At 34.8% G+C, this 20,846-nt stretch overlaps 1 protein-coding gene across 3 annotated transcripts in view; it reads right to left on the bottom strand.

Annotated features, from left to right (window-relative positions):
- The window catches only part of LOC120775972 (frequenin-1-like), a 191,772-nt gene that overhangs the window by 122,802 nt on the left and 48,124 nt on the right, over nucleotides 1–20,846 (bottom strand). The window contains exon 1 of one of the 3 annotated variants that reach the window (XM_040106393.1): nucleotides 20,038–20,826. The exons of the other annotated variants lie outside the window; for them this stretch is intronic. The gene's annotated coding sequence lies outside the window, so the exon portion shown is untranslated. Of the gene's footprint in view, nucleotides 1–20,037; nucleotides 20,827–20,846 lie in introns of those variants that run through there. 3 annotated transcript variants of the gene reach the window in all.

Consider the following 20,846-nt stretch of genomic DNA (forward strand, 5'->3'; position numbering starts at 1 on the left):
CTAAGCTATAGAGGATTTTAAAACCTTTATGTTCTTGGTTATAAAAAAAGCACTGTCAAAATCAGTAAGATTTGCCTTCAAAAGCTATGTATCCAAATTAATGACAAAAGAATGTAATTTATTGAAACTTTTTTACTGCTTTATTTATATATTTATGCATATAATATAAGATTTTGATTAAATTATTTGGAAACACAACGAAGATATTAGCCACTTTATACTGCAGCTCACAATCAGACAAAGCAAAAGCGGTTGGAATTTAAATTTATTATATGTGCCTCCTTTATAAGGAACTTAATGCTCTAAAGTAAGGGAAAATCTGAATTTTTGGCGCTGCGAGACATTATTCTATCAGTGTAAAACTTTCATCAGTGTAAATCAAAATTTCGAAATTTCCAGAACGGAAGCGAGCGCACCATTGTAGTGCTACATGAACTGATGCAGCATCGTCTCCGTAAACTTCACAAATTTCTTTCGTGGCTTAGGTGGTACTTTTCTCTTTTTTATGTACTATTTACAACAATTTCCAAATATATAGAATTTATTCATTATTTTCATTCGTTCTTGAACAGCTGTTACTTTTTTTCAACTTCCCCAAATTTAATTTTTTTTGGTTAAATGAAGCTTAAAAACTCGTCTTTCCAACACTATATGGCATGCAAAAATGTGATTGTTAGCACTAGAGATATACGACTGCAACGACATCTATTGACAAAAATACGAAAAAACTTTTTCGATTACCCAATATGGCCACATTATTTACATTTTATGCAAAATAAAATCATTATGATAATTTTGCAAATTTTAAGTTCTTAACGCGTTTTTCGCGAAACCGCATTTTTCGAATAAGGCGATTTGAATTCTTGACACTCGGAGACTGTTCAAGTTAAGGCCCTAAACTAGCCGAACCCCTTGAATACTTTTTAGTAATCCTCTTCAAATATTTTCAAGAAAATTAACTACTGAAATTTATACTTATGGAACAAACGTGAACATATTTCTTGGCATATTTTTATGATCGAAACATAGATACAAAGGAATCTCCGATTTACTGCCTCCTATATGTATGTTTTTATTCGCTTTCTTAAGCCCACTATCAGCGATAACTTATAATCCTGTTAATTTGGCTTTGCCGTCATGGTCAAATTACAAGGAAAGGAAATTTGTCAAATTACACTTATAAGTATGTGTATGCGTATATAAGTATGTATTTATGTAGGCATATATGATTATATATGCCAATACTCAGGCGCTCAATTTTCCTTGATTGTACTGAAGATGAAAGAAATATTTCAATAAAAGAAAGCAAGCTTTCTGGAGGACATAAACTTTTCAATTGACTGCTTAATATTGCCAATTTCCGTCTATTCCACCGTTAACCTTACCTACATAAGTATGTTTGTAATTGTAACCAGCTTGCCTTTCAACTTAGAGAGAGAATTTCGTAGAAGTCGTAAAATTTATGAAGTTCGTATGTAAATTTATAAGACTTTCATTACAATTTTATGTCTAACTACGTAAAGTGCACAAATACACTCCTGCATACACACACAAACACATGCGCAGATCAACTTTCCTAGCTGCGCTTATACCTAGTTAAGAAAAAATATAAAAGAATTCGCGACATGAATATTCCGCCTACGACAAAAGAGAAACTGCAGGAGATGTGAACAGCGCAAAGCCAAGAGTACACACAAACATGTGCCTATATTCTTATATACTATAATATAAATATGTGTGTATGCGTAAATATTTCATATTCATCCGCTTTTGCTGCTGCGTACCTGCGATTTAGCGATTTTACTTGAACTTCCACTAAAATTCAAATTGTTACACAGTAACCAAATATGTTTGTGCGTGTGTGTGCCTGTGTATGACAACAATAACAAGTCCTTAGAATAAACTAGGCAAGAGTTTCAACAATGCCGGCAAATGAATGCCAAGAGCACAAAAGGCAAAAGCAGCGGCGGCGGCAGTAGCTCAAGTGTATGAAAAACAAGCAAAGTCAAGTTGAGTTGAACAAATCACACATACAACATACATATGCGCCTACCAACACCCACACACAGAAACTAACTTTTGTAACACGCTGCGCTGCTCAAGTGGCATTTTGGCTTGAGCGACTGTCGGCTGGGTCAAAGTGCGGGCTGAAGGCAATACAATGACGTCGACGCGCCTTGGCAGTTGGCTGACGTAGACATCCAGTTGAGTTGAATAGTTTTGCTCTATGGCAGGCGCTTTAGCTTAGTCAATTGGTTACGTATACGCCAAGGCGACAGTGCAAAATGCACTGTACTGTGGAAATTTCAAGCTTAAAAATGCAGTGTGCATAGCTGTAGGCGAAATATAACTGCAGCGCGAGTTGCTTTATTACATAAGTAGTTAGTTGGATGATGTAGTCAGCATGTGGCTGTGTAGGCTCGCGGCAGCTGATTGCGCAAATGTGCTTCTTGAATCGATGGTTAGCTTTTCGCGTAACGAGATTTGTTTTTTTAAATGTGAAATATAATTAAGGAATATGTAAATTGGTGTACGTAAGAAAGTGGATTTTTAGTTTATAAAAATTTCAGATTATTATCTACAATGAGCTGTTCCACTGCGACCAAAATCTTAATTCGGAACTGCAGAGTCAACAGTTACACATCCGTAGTGTCTGACAGAAGCTCTGGTCTATGGCGAATCATTTTGTTGTTGAGAAATTCGTCTGAAGGGTAGTTTGTGAAATCGACTTCCAGATTTTTGTCAAGAAAGACAAGCTCTTTATGAGGGCGACATTATGAAATTATCTTCAAACTAGGATCAAGTCATCGAACAAAACCGTGCATATTTTACCTAAATCTGATCATTCCAACAATAATTAAAAGAAGCTTCAATTTAATGCAAAAATGAACTTTTCGTTTTACTACACCTTGAATTTTATAGATTAAGTAAAAACATACCCTTGGCTGTATCAAAGCCGATAGGTTTATCTTAACTTAGTTGTAGGTGCTTAATATATACAATGGGAACCCTTATTTCTTATTTTCTTACTGATTATTACCAAATCTTGAAACTTGTAAAGAAGCCGAAGTGGAATCCCCACATTTCTTCTTCTGAAAATGTAATTTAAAAGCATTATATCCACACTTTCTGTTACTGAGTTAGAATAAATATCATTAACCGAATCTTCGAAAGAGTAGAAAAATATCTTTAGCAATTTTATTACCACAAAAGAATTGTCCGAAGATATCCTACATTATTCCTTCAGTTCTGAAGTTTGCCTTGGACTGTAACATAACAACACACTTGACACATTCTCAGTTTGTGTAATGAAATTCAAAAACTGGTTTTCCACTTTCATTATTTCTTTGTCCGCTGCTGCTAAAATTCATTATGAAATGTTACTTATACGCCCTGGAGGTTACTTTATATGACATAGTAGTAGCAGGAAGAATAAAATTTTATCTTTTACAGTTTATGCAAAATGTGAGCACTCTACAAGTACAATTGAACCTTAAATATCGGTTCACGATCGATATCGGACCACTATAGCATATAACAGCCAGACAAACTGCACGTTCGGAATCCAGTCCTTGTATAGGAAACATTTTTATTTGAAGAGCTATCCTCACGAAATTTGGCATGCATCATTCTCCAAAGCAAAGGTATAAACTCCGAACAAATTTTTAAAATCGGACTGCTGTAGCATATAGCTGCCATACAAACTGAACGTTCAGAATCAAGCCTTTGTATGAGAAACTTTTTTATTTGAAAAGGTATCTTCATGAAATTTTTCATGAACTATTTTCGAAAGCAACGGCAAAATCTCCGATGAAATTGTTGAGATCGGAACACTATAGCATCTATTTGCCATACAAACTTACCTCTCAAAATTAAGCTCTTACATGGAATCGTTCCTGTTTAATATTTTTTTATAAAAGAAAACGAAAGCCCTCAATGCATTAATGCAGCTGGTTATACTATGAAAAAATCACTCTTGAAACAAACAGCAAAATATAAAACATTATTTCTATTTGTCGTCTTTACATTTATTACTAATATTACATTTTTTATGATTTCTGTTTGCATTTAAATGCACGTACACCTGATTAGCTTCATTACCGAATGTATGCCGCACCTTACAGCCGCTAACATGATTTTCATTTTAGGCTAATTTGCACCCACAGTTACTCTGAAAAGTATTTATGTTCTCTCCAACTCGTAAAAATAACCAAATGTCTGCCAAAGAATGGAAAAGCAAATAAATTCTGCGAATACCAACGCTGCTTTTCAGATTTTGTATGCTGCACACACACACAAACGCACGGACTTGCCCGGCGCACGAAAATCCGCTCCGATTCGCTGCTTATTCGCAAGCCTACAAAATTGTCTGCCGATTCGCATATTAGCGTCGTATATCCTGCTTTATTTCCTTACATTCTTTCCCCAGCTTTCCACCGTCCTTGCAAACTGCGTAGCGTGGTTTCGACGTTAGACTCCGCTGCGTCAGCATTTCCGATTTCTCCATTTCTTCATTTTTCCCCCTTTTATTTGAGCTTAGCGTATATTTTTAGTAGGCCTGCCGAGTTTGTATGCCCCGACTGCTGACCTTGATTACATTATAAAATTAAATTGGATATGAGATGGCAGCTTGACGTGTACATATATGCGCATGTGTGTATGTGTGTGCACATGTAAATAAAGTTGTTTGAATCGAAATGGACAAAAAGATTCACAAGCCAGAATATCACGGCACCCTGCTGCTACTTAACCGCCACGCAGCCCCTCTAACTTTACTTCAGCGTAGTCATTTATTCATTCTATTTTAGGTCGCCTTTAGCGGCTTATCTTTGGCTTACAGCCCAGTAATACGGCAAAAAATCAACTCTGTCTTTCGTTGCTGTCGTTTTTGATTTTTTTGTCTCAATAAATTTGGCAAGGCAGTTGAACTAATGCTCCAAATGCCTAGCGGAACTCAATGTTGTCAAAAATTACTCGGCCAAAATGTGAAAGGTCAATAGATAATCTTGTTATTTATACAGATAGATATCATATATATATATATATGTACATATATGAATGTGTATCTATTAGTGGCTGCCAAAGTATGGATAATATTGATTGTCTTTTTGCTGAAAATTGGTTGACATTGTTGCAAGGCGCGCCTGCAGCTAAACTTTAAATGTACACGGAAAGCAATCGAAAAACGTGCTGAGAATTATTTGAACATTATAGAGCTGTCACGAATGGAGAATAAAGCGAAATTCTTTTGTGTGTTTAGTTTTTTAAGCTTAGTTCGGATCACTAAAATTTTTGTAAGATAAACTATTTTTATTTAATACTCAAAAGCTTATTTACGCTTTCATTGTAGCAGATATTAGAAGATCCAAAGTTAATAGGCTTAATATTATCTCTCAATAGGATCAAGAATGAGTTTGATTATTTTTTAAATTCGATACGTAGTCTACAAAACTATTTTCTTTGAAGAAGAAAGGTTAATTAAGACGCTAATTGTGTATGTTGCTAATTGAGTACTTAAAGTAGTTTAGTAACATTATGCTTTTCTCTACGTATTTTTGTTCAGTAAATTTGAGTTATTATCTTTTTTTTGCTAGAAAAATATTGCAATATGCTGTGAGTTTGTACGAAAATAGGACTATATTATCGGAAGTACTCGTTATCGTCAGCCTCTAAGCGAACTTTACCGCAACTGAAACACTTAACGGCCTCTCAGTTTGTGTAGTGAAAGCAATTTATAGAATTCAATTATTTTAGTTCTCTTTATCAGTGTATTTTGTTCTTCGCTATTGAAAGTCATTATGGAATGTTACTTATACGCCCTGGTGGTCACTGGATTTGATACAGTTGTGTTCCTACAGGAAGTACAATGAATGTGCTGGGAGTTTATACGAACGTAGAGTCTTATTTTGGCAGTTTTTTTATTTATTTCGTTCATTTATAACGTTTAATGTAAATTCTCGACTGGTTTATAAAAATGTATTTATATGTATAATATACTTTTAAGTACTATAAAACATATACGTTACAAGTTGTCATGATGTCAAGAAACATTTTTCAATGATTGCTTCAACTCTAATTCGATTTCAACGAGATTTATGTACCACCTTTTCAAAATTGACCCGAACTAATAAAAAGGTACGTTTTTAGTTACTTTGCTGCAAAATCTTTATTTTTTTTGCCATCAAAACCATTACTATTGAGCCAATACAAGCATGCCAACGTTTAGTTCCCATTTCCATACACTTGTTATAAGCCTCGGCTGAGGTGGTCTTCAGTGCCTTCAACGTATTTTGTTTTTTTTTTTTTGTTTTGGTTGATTTTGTAATTACCATTCGCTAGATGATTGTATAGTTTCGAAGTAATATTCATACACTCACGCCTTGTCACCAGTAATGATGCATTTAAACAATGTAGAGTTCTCAGCTATGTTGTCAAGATCTATTTTCCACCTTTAATTTACTTCGTTTTTGCAAAAGATTCAGGTCTTTTCGTACGAGTCTAGCAGTGATACGCCTCAGACTCGAAACATTAAACAAAATGGTTAGTCGACCCATAAATTATACCGAGATTCTTTTATGTATCTTTGATGACAAAACGATGATTTTTAAACACTGTTTCTTTTACTTTTTCGATGTTGTCTTCATTAAAAGGGTGAACGGACGACTCGCCTAAGCCAAGTTTATACAAAGTTGACGACTTCTGCCGCTTAAATACTTGTTTTCGTGATATGTAAATTACTATATGTACTCCTAAACATTTTCATTGATTTCATGGCAGTGATTCTACTGCTAACAAAATTTCAAGTAAACTCTTTATCAACTGTTTCATGGTCAAGACCAACAGACAAACGTTTTCTAGAAACTGAACTGTGCTTCTGGGGAGATTTATCAGTACAAAAAATTGTATCAGTGCAACCTTCGAGACATCATTAAAAAACCCAACAGTGTTAGGGATTGACTCTTTCGAATCTCAGCTCTATGCCGGATTCCATCTGTAAGGTGTTACTTGCTCTGACTTGTTCATCTGATTCACAGTAACCAGGAATATCACTATGTCCTGGAACCAATTTCAGGTTTGATATATGTGATGCTAGATCCACTAAAAGATCAAGGCATTCTTCCATTATATTTGATGAAACTCTAAAAGATTTTAGTGAGTAAAGAATGTTTTCTTTAATTGATCAGAGCTTCCCTTTGAAGTCACTGTTTAATTTTTCTAAAAAACATCAACTTCCTTGTCCACCTTACCCCATTCCCACTCCCCTCCGGGATGGAAGACAATAAGGTTTAATTCATAGGATTTAGAAAATCCATGGTATTGAGTAGAAACCACAACTTACTAAGTATCTTAATTAAAAGCAAAGATTCTACTAATCTAGAAAAAACTATCGTTTTGGTTTACTCGGTTTACGTTTTAAGAGGACTAGTCCGGGTCAAATTTGATCATACAACTGTACAAGGCTCAAAAAGAGATCTTTCTAGAGTTGTCCCGTTCTTCGTTTTCTGTAAAATTTCATACTGTTCTCTTATTCGATAAAATGCTGTTGTGAGGAGTTTGAAGGAGGCTAGAAGAGCTCTCAAAGGTTTTAAGGTAAAGTGTGTTGAATCGCTATATCATAAAATTATAAAAAAATTTTGTAGTTTTTTATGTCCTGAATTAATATCGGATGCTCTGAAATCTGTTACACGTACTTGGGTTCGCCAACCAGATATTTTCAGGTTCTTAATTTCTGAAAGTCAGAAGCGTTTCGTTTATTAGGTGCGATCTCTCACAAACTATAATTTGTTTTGTCATAATTAAGAATTAGTTCTGCTTAGAAGTTCATATTGCGTTAAGCTATATTCAATTAATATTATTTAAAATCATTTTCACCTTATAAATGCTCACGCATTAAAAATGTAAGCACTTTTCATTGTTATTAGAGTAGTTTTCATATTAAAGCTTAGGCAAAAAGTCAGCTTCTATTTTATTACTTTCTTTACTATGCTGTCCTCTGCGTGCTTTAACTTTTTAACGCCAAATAAAGACTCCTCTACAATATTGAAAAAGGTGAAATCAATATTCATTGCATAAAATTGCTTATAATTTTTTCCTTCCAGTCATTTAGTCGCTCACCTTTAGCCACGCGATAAATTACTAAATTTAATATATTTTGCCACACGCGCTATTTCAACAGTATCCCTTCGCACTTGAGCGCACTTTTCTGCAAGTCACTACGCCTCGCTTCACCATAGTTCCGTCTGCACAAGCCCCTTTGCACAACACCCAATACATTAACATTTTATTGTTTTTTTCTTTCCTTTATTACTGATTTTGTTTTCTTATTAATATTGGTGCGGCAACGACTTTTTATGGCTGCCGATAGACAAGGACTACATACATTGTGTGTGTGTGTGTGTGTGTGTATACATATACACATACACAAGTAAACTTGCTTTATATTGCTTATAACTTGGAGCTCCAGTGACGTCGCTTTTTTGCTGGCTTTCTAATTTTTTCCTTGTCTCCTTTGCATTATTTTATAAGCCATTAAACATAATCACCGTCGTCTTATTGTAATAGCACTTAGAGGTTTCACTTATAAGCATAGTTGACTTTATTATAATTCCAGCTTCTACTTAGGTGTGCAAGTTAAGTGCTGCAGACAGGCATATTCAGTTATTTATAGATGTTTGTGTATACACTCGTACATACCTATACAAATAAGCTGTACTTGGTTAAGGGCTAGCTTTTTAGAAAGGGTTAAGAAAAGTTAAGAGAGAAAAGCATGTGAAACATTGGCATAGTTTAAAGCTCTGTTTTATCGATATTAACGTTTTAATTCGATAAGCAAATGGCTGAAGTGCAAAATATTTAGCGTCGCTTTTGGTGAACTTTGCAATTTGTACCGGATTAGGTAGAATGACCGTATAATGGAAGGAGTGTTCACGAAAATAAAGATGAGTACTGAGGTTTGATGATAATCATCAGCTACCATTGGTATTTTAGTCCATAAAAGTAATTACAGCGTCGTCTATGATTAATTTTTCATGAGTAAGCAGCTGTAGTTTCAACAAGCTTTCAATTTTACAATTTTCAATTCAATTATTCCCAGACGAAAATACGCTAATAAATTTCTTTACAAGAAAGCCATTTTCAGCAGAAAAATTGCTAAAAAATTTGCTCCCGAATGTTCGACTTAATCTTTATGAGCTCAACATCTCTTAAGTTTAGACAACAGGTTCCGAAAGTGCGTCGTCTTAGGTCCAAATCTTTAAGAGCATAGTTCAAATAGATGGTCATAAACAAGATGCTGATCATCAGCACTTGAGTAAAGGCGTCTTCATTACATTTGGTTAATTTGCACTTTTCCTATCCCAGAATTACTGATTCCGTTCTGAAGATAAGAATAATTAAGGGAACTATATGAAATTGATAGAATTAGTCATCATTAACTCATTTTTAGTAAGCAAGAACATGCCAATTAAACAGACCAGGTTAAATTTAAAAATATGGGGTAATACTGAAGAACCGTTTTGTCTCATTAGAAATTGCAATATAGTACAGTTCAAGTTTTTAAATAACCCAAATTGCCATCGAGTTTTATAAGAAACCTTTTCTTGTAAAGCAAGTAATAAAAGCCAGAATTCAGGCGCAGCTGATTATTATGTATCAAAGATGGTCACCAGCTAAAAGAAAAAACACCATATTTGTCTTCTCTTTCGTAAGGGCGGAAACAAAAAGAAGGCTGCTGAAAATATTATTAGTTTTATAGTTCTGGTGTTATAACACCACTGCCGATTTCAGATTCCATTTCGGTAATTTTTAGTTTGAAGAAGCAGCAACATTTCTCAATTGACAAAAATATCGATACAATAATGGAAATCGAAATAATTCGAAATTTGGAGGGAACGCTTCTCAAAACTGCTAAATGGCGAAAGCAGTGTTGCGATGGATGAAGGAGGACCCGCTCCAACAATTTACTGCAACTAGCCGCTCTAAAGCAGCTTAAAAATAACAAAACCCCAGCGGTCGATAGATAACCAGATTTTCACAATACATCTAAGATCGGGGTATCCATCATCTTTTTGTCTATTTCAAAGCCCCTTTCGACAGTATTGACATTTACCTATACTACGCCATGTCTAGATCCCTGCAAAACTCATATGGCTATTGAGAATGACGTTGAGCACAAGTCGACAACAGTCTACTGGAAAAGTACCATATCATTGGGATAGGCAGATTATATTACTAAACACAGCTTAAAACAGTGTAACCTTTTTCATTCTAGAAAAAGAAGCGCCTTGTGAACTACATTGATAGCTCTAAAATTTTAAATAACTAAGGACTTTGTTTGTCTTGAACACAGCATAAATTCCAACAATAAGCAAATTCCAGATATCAAGAGCAGAATAACTCTTGCCAAAATATACTACTATGTGGTCGGTAGGAAATTGAAACAGATCCTCCTCTTTACGAATAAAAATTACACTTTCTAAGCTCTCATTTCATCAGTCCTATTATGTGATTCAAAAACATAGACGATGACGAACCAATATGATGAAGCACTTGGAAGATCTTTGGAGCCGTCCGTGTTGGCGATGAATATCGAAGAAGATGGAACCACGAATTATATGAGTTCTACAGTGACATTCATATGGTTAAACGCAGCTCTGTCATTAGCATAAAAGATGATACTGCAGCGAAAACCTCCTTCGATTCGAGACGCATGAGTTGACAACGGAAGCAAGGACATACATGCATGCGATGAAGTTCCGTGAGGAGGGTGTTGGGGCTTCTTCTTTATATTCTATTCCCGCATAATCTGCCAGTAGACTGCAATTATACATCAGCCACATTTTCAGATAATACCGCGTTGAGTGTTGTTGGTAGTAGGGAACACGATTCAAATACTAATCTCTACAAAGCTGTAAATAAAGTCCTACAATGGGCAAAGAAATGACAGATAAAACTGAATGAAGTTAAGCCTATACACATTGTTGTTACATAAATGCTTAGGAATGTCGTTTGGCTCTAAGCTTCGGTGGAAAGTCCATGCAAAAGTCAAACGGAAAGAGCGAAAAATATTAATTAGTTAATTGGTAAAAAATCAGTGTTTTCCATCGAAAATAAGTTGATTATCTGTAAACAAATACTCAGTCTGATATGGAGCTATAGTGCATCTTGGGATGTACTAACGCAAATAATAAGAAATTTATGCAACAATTTCAAAACAAAGTACTAAGGCTAATTGCCAAAACGCCATGGTATTGTAGTTGTGCCGATATAGAGTGTGATCTAGGCGTAAACTCGGCTAACGCAGAAATATTAAAAATTGCAACAGCACATAGTGCACTACTGTTACAGCATTGCAACGAAGAAGTAGTCATCTTAACCAAGACGACTCAAACGCCTCAAGCCCAGCTATCATACAAATTAGCTAATACCTTCAAAATTGCTTCTTAGTTTTCTTTTGTCTTAAATAGTTGCAATGTCTTAATAAATAAAAATAATAGTTTGAGAGATATGTAAATTAAATTTGTTAGAAGACGAAGCACTGGTCACGCGGATAACGACCCCCATTCTGATCACTTCTTTCTTCAAATTCGCCGAATCATCACTGATCAGAGAAAGTTTAAAAGGTCATCGATAAAACAGAATTCAATTTCGTTAGCAAACAAGAAAGTTTATAATTAATTTTATCATCAAAGCAAGTTCGTAGCTGCTCCATAAAAATAGAAAATCAAAAAAAGAGAATTGTGCTACAGCTAAAACGTTATTAAACACCGGAAATTACGTAAAACAACAAAAGAGAGCTACCAAATTGGCGGTCTCTAAACAAATAATGAGCTTTTTGCTTTTCATTGAGAAGCAACAAGCGAGCAGTAAAATGGATCAGAGAAGAACACGTACTTGCATTCACATATATATAAAAACATATACATATATATAGATATGTATGTAGGTATATGTATGTATATATACGATATATGTATACTTACTATGTACAAATATGCAATAAAAAACAAAACCGGTGGCAACTACACTGCACACAAATGTTGCTAAGAAAAATCGATTGCAAAGTGTACCGTAATAAAGTTGCATGCAGCATATCAAAGCAAATGAAAACAAAAACAATTTAATGACAATGATGCAGCATCAGCGTGACATGGAACAAAGTGTAGAATGGAAATGACTAAAGAATGTTGAGTAAAGGTTTCACGGCAAATGGTGGCTGGACATGAAGAGGGTGCCGCAACTTCATTGTGAAAGGTGGCGATATATAAATATACATATATGTAAGTGACAGAAAAATATGTAAAATATACGCATGTCTGCGTTGCAAATAAAAGAATTATAAGCCGCCGCCTGCTTCCTGTCACATGTCGCATGCAACCGACTTTTATGAGCATTCGTGTTTGCATTCCCATCATCAGCGCAAATAAATATATGTATTTATCCACATACGTTTTCTTGATGCTAAATTGCATGAACTGTCTGTTGTTGACGGCATAGCTGTGTCTCGACAAGCAATTTTGCTAGTTTCTTGCCCTACTTTATATTTTTCATTTTTATCATACCCTGAGCAGAGGTTTGTAATACCCAAATGGAAACGATAGAGACCCTGTTGGATAAGATTTATTAAGGGCAAAATATAGTAAGACTCTTTAATGAAAATCATACGAATGATCAGCGTGAAGAGCTGAGTCGTTTTAGTCATGTCGCGAAACTAGTCCCTTAGTTTTGTAAATATCGTACTGAAATTTCTCCCACATTTGACAAGTAATATTATCCAATCTTTTCGCACTACTATAGCATATAGCTGCCAATCGGTCAAAATCATGTACTCATGAGGAAAACTTTTTTATCTAACAATATACCTTCACAATGTTTAACATGGATTATTATCTCAGGCATTTCTTTTCTCCTTTTTCTATATTTGTTTTTATTTCTGATTTGGTTTTCATTTGCCACATCTTTTCGTGCCTTTACTTTTACAGTCACTGCAGCTATTGCTTGCTCGCAGTCATGCTTTCAATTACCGTTACTTTTTCATGCACATTTGAAATTGTGAATATGTGTTTTTCATTTTATTGTTTGTGTTGGTTTCATTCCGCTTTAATATTTTGCTCTGAGTTTTTCGTTTTACAGTCGGGCTGTTGCCTTGCATTTATCTACTTTTAATTGTCGTTTATGGCGTTGGTAGTTTGCACTCGAATGGCAAGCGAGCGCTTGACGCCACTTGAGCTAAGTTTTGCCTTTGCCATGGGTGGCAAAAACAAAAATTATAAATATAAAAGCGGAAATTGAAAATATTTTCTAAATATTTTTCTAAGCATGGGCACGCCTTCAGGCAGTTTGAGTGTTTTGTGATTTTAGGATTGCTTTGAGTAAATCGTCGAGAAAGGGCATTTGATTTTTATGGATTGATCCCAGTCTATAAATTTGAATAAAGCCGTCAGTTGTGACTCAAAGTCTGTATTGTGAGTTTGATAGAAAATGAGAAGTTGGTCAAGTTATTAGACGAATACTTTACTCAGTGAAACTGATAGAAGAAGCGTGGAGATATTTTCACCTCGTCTTCTTCCATACAGCTTCTGCAAGTGATGCCATAGGTAACGAGTTTAGGCACTCTTGACCAACCCTGAACACAGTCTTAAGAATTTAAGGCTCGTCTCGCCACTCTGTTATCCAAGTAGATAGTCACTTCACTGAAGGAGTCTGAACTCCGGAGCAGCAAATCTACTGCTACCTTAATGCCTACAACCTCGGATTGGAAGACACTGCAATAGTCACGAAGTCTGAAGCTGAAGTTGATGGGGAGCTCCTGACAGTAAACCCTCACTTACCTTTTCCCCAAGTTTGGACTCATTCGTAAGGAAGTGAGCGGCCTTTCTTCCATCTCTTCCACAACTCCCTCGCCAGTTATGGCGAGTCAAGTGTTCCGGTATGAAGTCAAAGTGTGTAAGGATTTATGAGTGCTCAGACACGGGTTATTTTAGGAACCCAGATTCTCAGCCATACACCATCCGACGATATCTACGGTTACTATGTAATGTGGTATACTCTAGAGCCCTCCACCACATAAAGATTCCATAGAACATAATAGGCTTGACTATGGTGTCTTAGAACCAGAGGATCACTTTCGGTGAGAGACCCCACCTTTTTCCAATTACTCTTCGAAGTTGGAGTTCATAGATCTCGAACGAATTTTTCGTCACCCATATGCGGTTTTGTTAACTAACACTGTCAAATAGTGTGAAACGTATCGTCAGAATAAGTTATGGGGTTACATAGGGTTTCTTGGTTAAAAACCCGAATTTTTTCAACAATTTTTTTCTCATTTAAATATTAAATTTAATATTTAATTAAATTTTTTTTGTTACCACCATACGCTATTAAGTAGAAGGGAAATTCAGACATTTTTGGAAAAAAATATTTTAAACTCGCCCATTGCGACGCCATTTCCGGTGACCCCTTGGAAAGAAGAGGCATGATAACTCCTTACAGGATCATCTAAAGTGAAAAAAAACGTGTTTTAGTTAAAACCTTAACTTAGAACATTGACGAAGGAAAAAAATTTAAAATTGGATTTTTGGCAGACATTTTTACAAAGAAATTAAAATTTCGGTAAAAATTTCGCGACATTTTTTTCTTCAAATATTTGTAATCGAAAAAAAATTCTACGTCCAAGTTTTTAAGAATTGAGTTAATCAGTTGAGTTGTTATAGAGAAATTTTCCCGACCGACTTTAAAAACACAGTTTCGAGAAAAACGCGTTTAAAGACGGCGCACTTAGCCTACCTAGCCTCGAGCACACAAGTTCTCAAGGGTGTTTCTTCGAAACTATTACTTGGACCAACTTGAAATCAAGGTCAATATTACAAGGTGTTTTAAGATTTAATACAACAATAAAAAATTCGAGTTTTTTAAACCCTTAAACTCGTAAACCCAAGTAACCCCTTAACCCCATCGTCGCGGTTGAAATTGAATTGGTTAGGACTTCCAAAAAATGCTGAACCAAAGCCAATTGGAGAAAACAAAATACATAAAAGATGACACACCCTATGCTAACTCCTTCTATTTAAACATTAAACATAAAAATCTGGATATTAGTATGCCCACAAGTTTGCACCTGATATGGAAAGCTTTATAACAGAAGTTATCAGCTGTAAGTAGTTATCTTGCAAGTTTTTATTCTCTATATTGAAGGAGTTCATATCACTGTAGATAGAAAAAAATTTATTAAAACCGCTACAAAAAAATTAGCACAAGTATCAGAAATAAACCACGAGTAACAGTGAGATGATGGGTAGCAATAACTGTACTACACCTCACCTGATTTTATTTTAAATATTCAACATCTAATAGTTATCCCCAACCCCACACTCTTCCAGATATGAATACACATATTTACGAATGCGAATAGTAACATCCCTGCGGTGTAGGTGTTCTTTGTACCAAATATTTATTTGTTCTTCTAACCTATTCTTCATTGCTTATTGAAGATGTTGCGCCACAACTGTTGCAACCATTTCGATGCAGCCATTGTTTTCTCACAAAACAGATACGCATCCTCATGTTGTTGCTGCCTATTTGAGTATATTCTTTGTTTGGTTAGCACTTGTGTAAGCCACTCTTGAAAAAAAAAGAAGAGAGTAAAAAGTCGGAAAATAAAAGCCTTCAAAATGCTTGCACAATGTGCACTTCAAGGCTTTATATCGGGTGATTTTTTAAGAGCTTGATAACTTTTTTTTAAAAAAAAACGCATAAAATTTGCAAAATCTCATCGGTTCTTTATTTGAAACGTTAGATTGGTTCATGACATTTACTTTTTGAAGATAATTTCATTTAAATGTTGACTCATGTGGTTTCAACAAGATGGCGCTACATGCCACACAGCTCGCGATTCTATGGCCATTTTGAGGGAAAACTTCGGAGAACAATTCATCTCAAGAAATGGACCCGTAAGTTGGCTACCAAGATCATGCGATTTAACGCGGCACTTTAGACTATTTTTTGTGGGGCTACGTCAAGTCTAAAGTCTACAGAAATAAGCCAGCAACTATTCCAGCTTTGGAAGACAACATTTCCGAAGAAATTCGGGCTATTCCGGCGAAATGCTTCGAAAAAGTTGCCCAAAATTGGACTTTCCGAATGGACCACCTAAGACGCAGCCGCGGTCAACATTTAAATGAAATTATCTTCAAAAAGTAAATGTCATGAACCAATCTAACGTTTCAAATAAAGAACCGATGAGATTTTGCAATTTTATGCGTTTTTTTTTTTTAAAAAGTTATCAAGCTCTTAAAAAATCACCCGATAGTTTAGCAAAATCAGTAGCGATTGTGCAGCGAGCATGAAGGAGAGGCAACGTCTGCCGGCTGCAACAGCTTAAATTGTGTGGCACAGCTGGCTGTCAAGTGAACTTAGGCGAAGCTGACAATGCCACACGTTACCGTGAAGGCCGATTTTATAATTATGAAATATATTCTTCATCATATATGTATATGTATACTGTACGTTAATACTTCAAGTAATTGTATTTTATCTTTTTTCAGGTGAGTCAAGTGCTAAGTGTACGATATGTTAATGTGAAGGTAAGTTTTGGTAAAAGGCCATATTTTTTGCTTTGTAACTTGGTTCCAAAAATTATGTGTTGTTCAAGTAAAATAATTTAAAAATTAAATATCTAGTTATATTAAGTTTATTAGTTAAGGTTGTTAAAGTTAAATTTAGATCAGATGATATTACTTTTCCAATATCCGATATTCTCTTCGTAGAATTTTTGTAATAGAAATCTTATTCTAATCTAGAGGCCCGAACATCATATAAATAGAACTGAATTTTTAGTATCTATCCTTATATTCTGAACAAATTATATCAAGTTTGCCACGACGCTATTTATATCCTGAAGGAAACACCCGAGACCCTAAAAAGTCAATATATATGTAAATAAAGAATTGATTTAGCCATGTCCATCGTATCGCGTTCTCAATCTTCTTGGTTGAATGAGTACAAATACCACTATCGCAAGTACGAACAACAACTTAAAAAAATCCATGAAGTGGATGTTTTCGCTGCACTTTTAACTTTTTCGCATTTTTTTAATTTAAAAATATTATAAAAATATTTAATAATGTTATAAATTAGAATACCACACTAGAACTTTTTAACTAAGAAGTAATAGATATATTTACGTAAAAGATACATTCAGATATCTTAGATTACCCAGGACAAAGATGGATTTTAGAAAAATGGTGCGTAGGATTGCTTTTTTATATTTCATTGGCAACCCTAACATTGATGATATCCTAGTAACTCACAATTTTATCGTAAAATTTGACTTTTTGTTATATATACTCAGAACATTTCGACACATTCTCGTTATCTTTGTGTTGTTTACAGTAACTTAAAATATTCATCTCGGCCAAAAAAATGGAATTTCAACTCGCGATTATTATTTACAATTTTGACTGTGGTTTCGATAAGCAATGATGAGGTCGATGAAGTTAATTTAAATATTTGATAATGGTCGTGAAATCTGTAGTTAATTCTATATAAACTATTGGTGCTTTACGCAAACTTATACTACAAGATCGTCATGTGGGCCTATCGCGAAATTAAGACAACCATAGCCATTAAGTGCAACCAGCACATATTCAATGTTTGAATGAACATTTGGTTATAGAATCACGAAATATAAAGACAATATATGTAGTACCCCACCTATAAAAGACTGAATGGTTCCAGTAAAATGGTGCTGAAACCTTAACTTTATGGAAACTAACTTTTGATGTTCAAATATAAAGCACATGCTTCGACTATATTGATTCGCTTTGATTTAGTCAAATCAAGAGATTACATACATGTTATAAGATAAGGCTAATTATGTTTCAAAGAGTTGCTTAACATTCTAGCGAATATGTATATAAAATAGAAATTTTAAGCTTGAAACTACCAAAAAATTGTCCATATCAGCCTTACTGCTTTTTTTTCACCACGAAAAGGGGATATCAAATTGTCCATGAAGTTCGTAAAATCGTCTGTTTGAAGCAGACTCTGTAAAGTATTTATGTAACTGATCAGTGTGAAGAGCTGATTTCGTTTTGCCATGTCTGTCTGTTAGTCCCACAGCCTGTATCAATATACATAAATTAGTACCTTAATTTATAAGATATCATTCTGCAATTTTGCACAGTACCTTTTCTCTTCAAGAAGCGACCCATTTTCGGAACCGCTTATATCAAACCACTATAGTATATATGTAGTTGCCATACAAACTGGTTCAATTTGAGCAGAAATTGCTCACATCAGACAATCAAAGTTTATAGCTGCGATACAAAATGACTGGTCAAAATTCAGTACTTGTATGGAAGGCTTTTGAATTTGAAGAAATATCTATAGGACATTCGGCATCAATCATAATCCAACATAAGGATATAGCTTTCGGTGAAATTGCATATACTTAAATAGATCGGATCAATATAGCATATAGCTGTCATACAAACTGTATGCTCAAACTCAGGTCCTTCTATGGAAAAAGATAATGAATGTCTTAGGCTTAAATAATTTTATATTTCATAATTATTTCACTTAAAACTTTGGCACATTTTAAAAGCCACATTATATTGAACCACAAGCTTTTAGTAAACATATCTCAAAAACTAAAATTACCAAACAGGATTATGAAGTTAAAATTTTGAATTTAAACATATGTATGTACATATATATTTTCGAAAGCAAACAAGTAGATTATATAAAAGTATAACTGAATAATTTATGTTATTTATTTCTATGCTCTTGTAACATGTTGCTAAAGAGTATAATAGTTGTTTCACTTAACAGTAGTATGTATCACCTAACACTAATGGAGATAGATATATATGTATATATATAAAAATGATCAGACGATGACGACATGAGTTGAAATACTTGCGATTGTCTGTCTGTCCGTCCATCCGGCTGTCCGTGATAACTTCAATAAAGATAGGTATATTGATAAAAAATGTCCATACCCAGTAGCAAGGGGCAACTGTACGCCAAAAATTTTTAAAAAGTGGGCGCGGCCCCGTTTTCTAAAAGGTTTAATGAATATATTTCCTAGGCCATCAAAGCTGCAATTGCACCCCAACCAACACATTTAAATGTATATATGACAATCCCGTCCACTCTCCATATAATGGTACTGTTAAAAACATGGCATGATAAAGCTTTATGGGAGCCTGGGTAAAAATTGGACGTCCAATTTTAAGTAAAATCCCCTATCTCTGGACTCGCGCCACCGAATTTGACAAAATTTAGTTCATGGCTTTCTTCTCATATTATTATGTCACATTGCGAAAATGGGCGAAATCGGACTAAAACCACGCCTACTTACCATATAACAATTTTAAATTCCAATTGATTCTTTCACTTTCCAGTACACGAATCAAACAGTAATTATAATAACGGAATAAAATTTCGCACTAATAATTCCTCTATAGTATGCCACCTTATGACCAAAAAGTTCCCAAATCCAAGCAAAATTGTTTCTCAAATACCGGGATTGTTGACTACCTACATATTGTTGACTTTTGACCAAAAATATGGGTCAATGTATGAGATATACAATTGAAATTCAGACAAAATCAAAAACGGTTTGAATCGGATCAATACTTCCTTGAGACCCATATACCTCTTATAAAGATTTTCGAACTTCCGGTGACTTACCTCATATATAGACCAATATTTGAGTTATCTCAATGAAAATTCATAACCTTTGTGCGTAAAACATAAAAAATTGGACGAAAACTTGAGCCCCAGCCCCCATATGACTAATATCTGAATTTTCGAACATCCGGCTGACTTTACTTCATATAACTGATTGTATGTGAGGTACCTTAATGAAGCCCAGGAAACATTTTCTTAGTATCTGGCATCTTAATAGTATGTCTTACTAGCAAAAATAGATAAAATCGGGTCAAGACAACCCCCAACTTCCATATTTTCCTGAAAGAATTTCTCGAAGAGTATAAAATGTTTGGTTTAACCCGAACTTAGACCTTACTATCTTACTTGATTAACTCTTGTTGGGCATCGTTTTTTTTTTGCTTCTGTTTGCAAAACACGATGATTGTCAGTCAAATCGACTAACAAAGCACGTCTAGGGCTAATATTGCATTAACGGTTCCAAATTTGTTTGCATTGTAGCTTATTGGTTCACATATACATATAGGCAAAATCACTTAATAATTGCACATAAATTCATCACTTACAAATTATTTATACATTATTTCTAACGAACAATTACTTGCCACATGCACACTCTCAGCAGACAAATATGTTATTTCGTGCGACACTGCCTTGCAATGCACCGTTGCACCGGTGCTTTTTAGCACAATTTTTATGCGCAATAATTTTTATATAACCGTTTGCAATTTATACGCTTCCTTCTCACAACCAACAACAACAATTTCAAGCGAGGCAATTTTGTTGCTGCACAAACACATGCAAATGTGCCCTGCATTCGGAGGGTGGAGGTGTTTGTTGCACGCACTCTTGAGGTGGTATGCGAATGAAGGGGATACTACCGTTAGTATTGGGGTAAAACTAAAACACAAATCCTTTCTGTGTGTGCGTTGCGTGATTCACTACCTGGAATTCACTTGCAGGCTAGTAAATGTTTGTAATTAAATTACAAAAACAATCAATGTGATTTTTTTGATGATTGAAGGGTTGCACAGCGCATTAGTCAGGAATGTCAGCTGATTTTGAGAGTGTTGTACATATTTTTAAGCGCACTGATTTTTGTTAATTGAGTGATGACACCTTGACGTTATTGACTCTTGGCTCAACAATTATTCATTCAACATATTAAGTTTTAG

Source organism: Bactrocera tryoni, chromosome 4 (assembly GCF_016617805.1).
Source record: "Bactrocera tryoni isolate S06 chromosome 4, CSIRO_BtryS06_freeze2, whole genome shotgun sequence".
NCBI lineage: Eukaryota > Metazoa > Arthropoda > Insecta > Diptera > Tephritidae > Bactrocera > Bactrocera tryoni.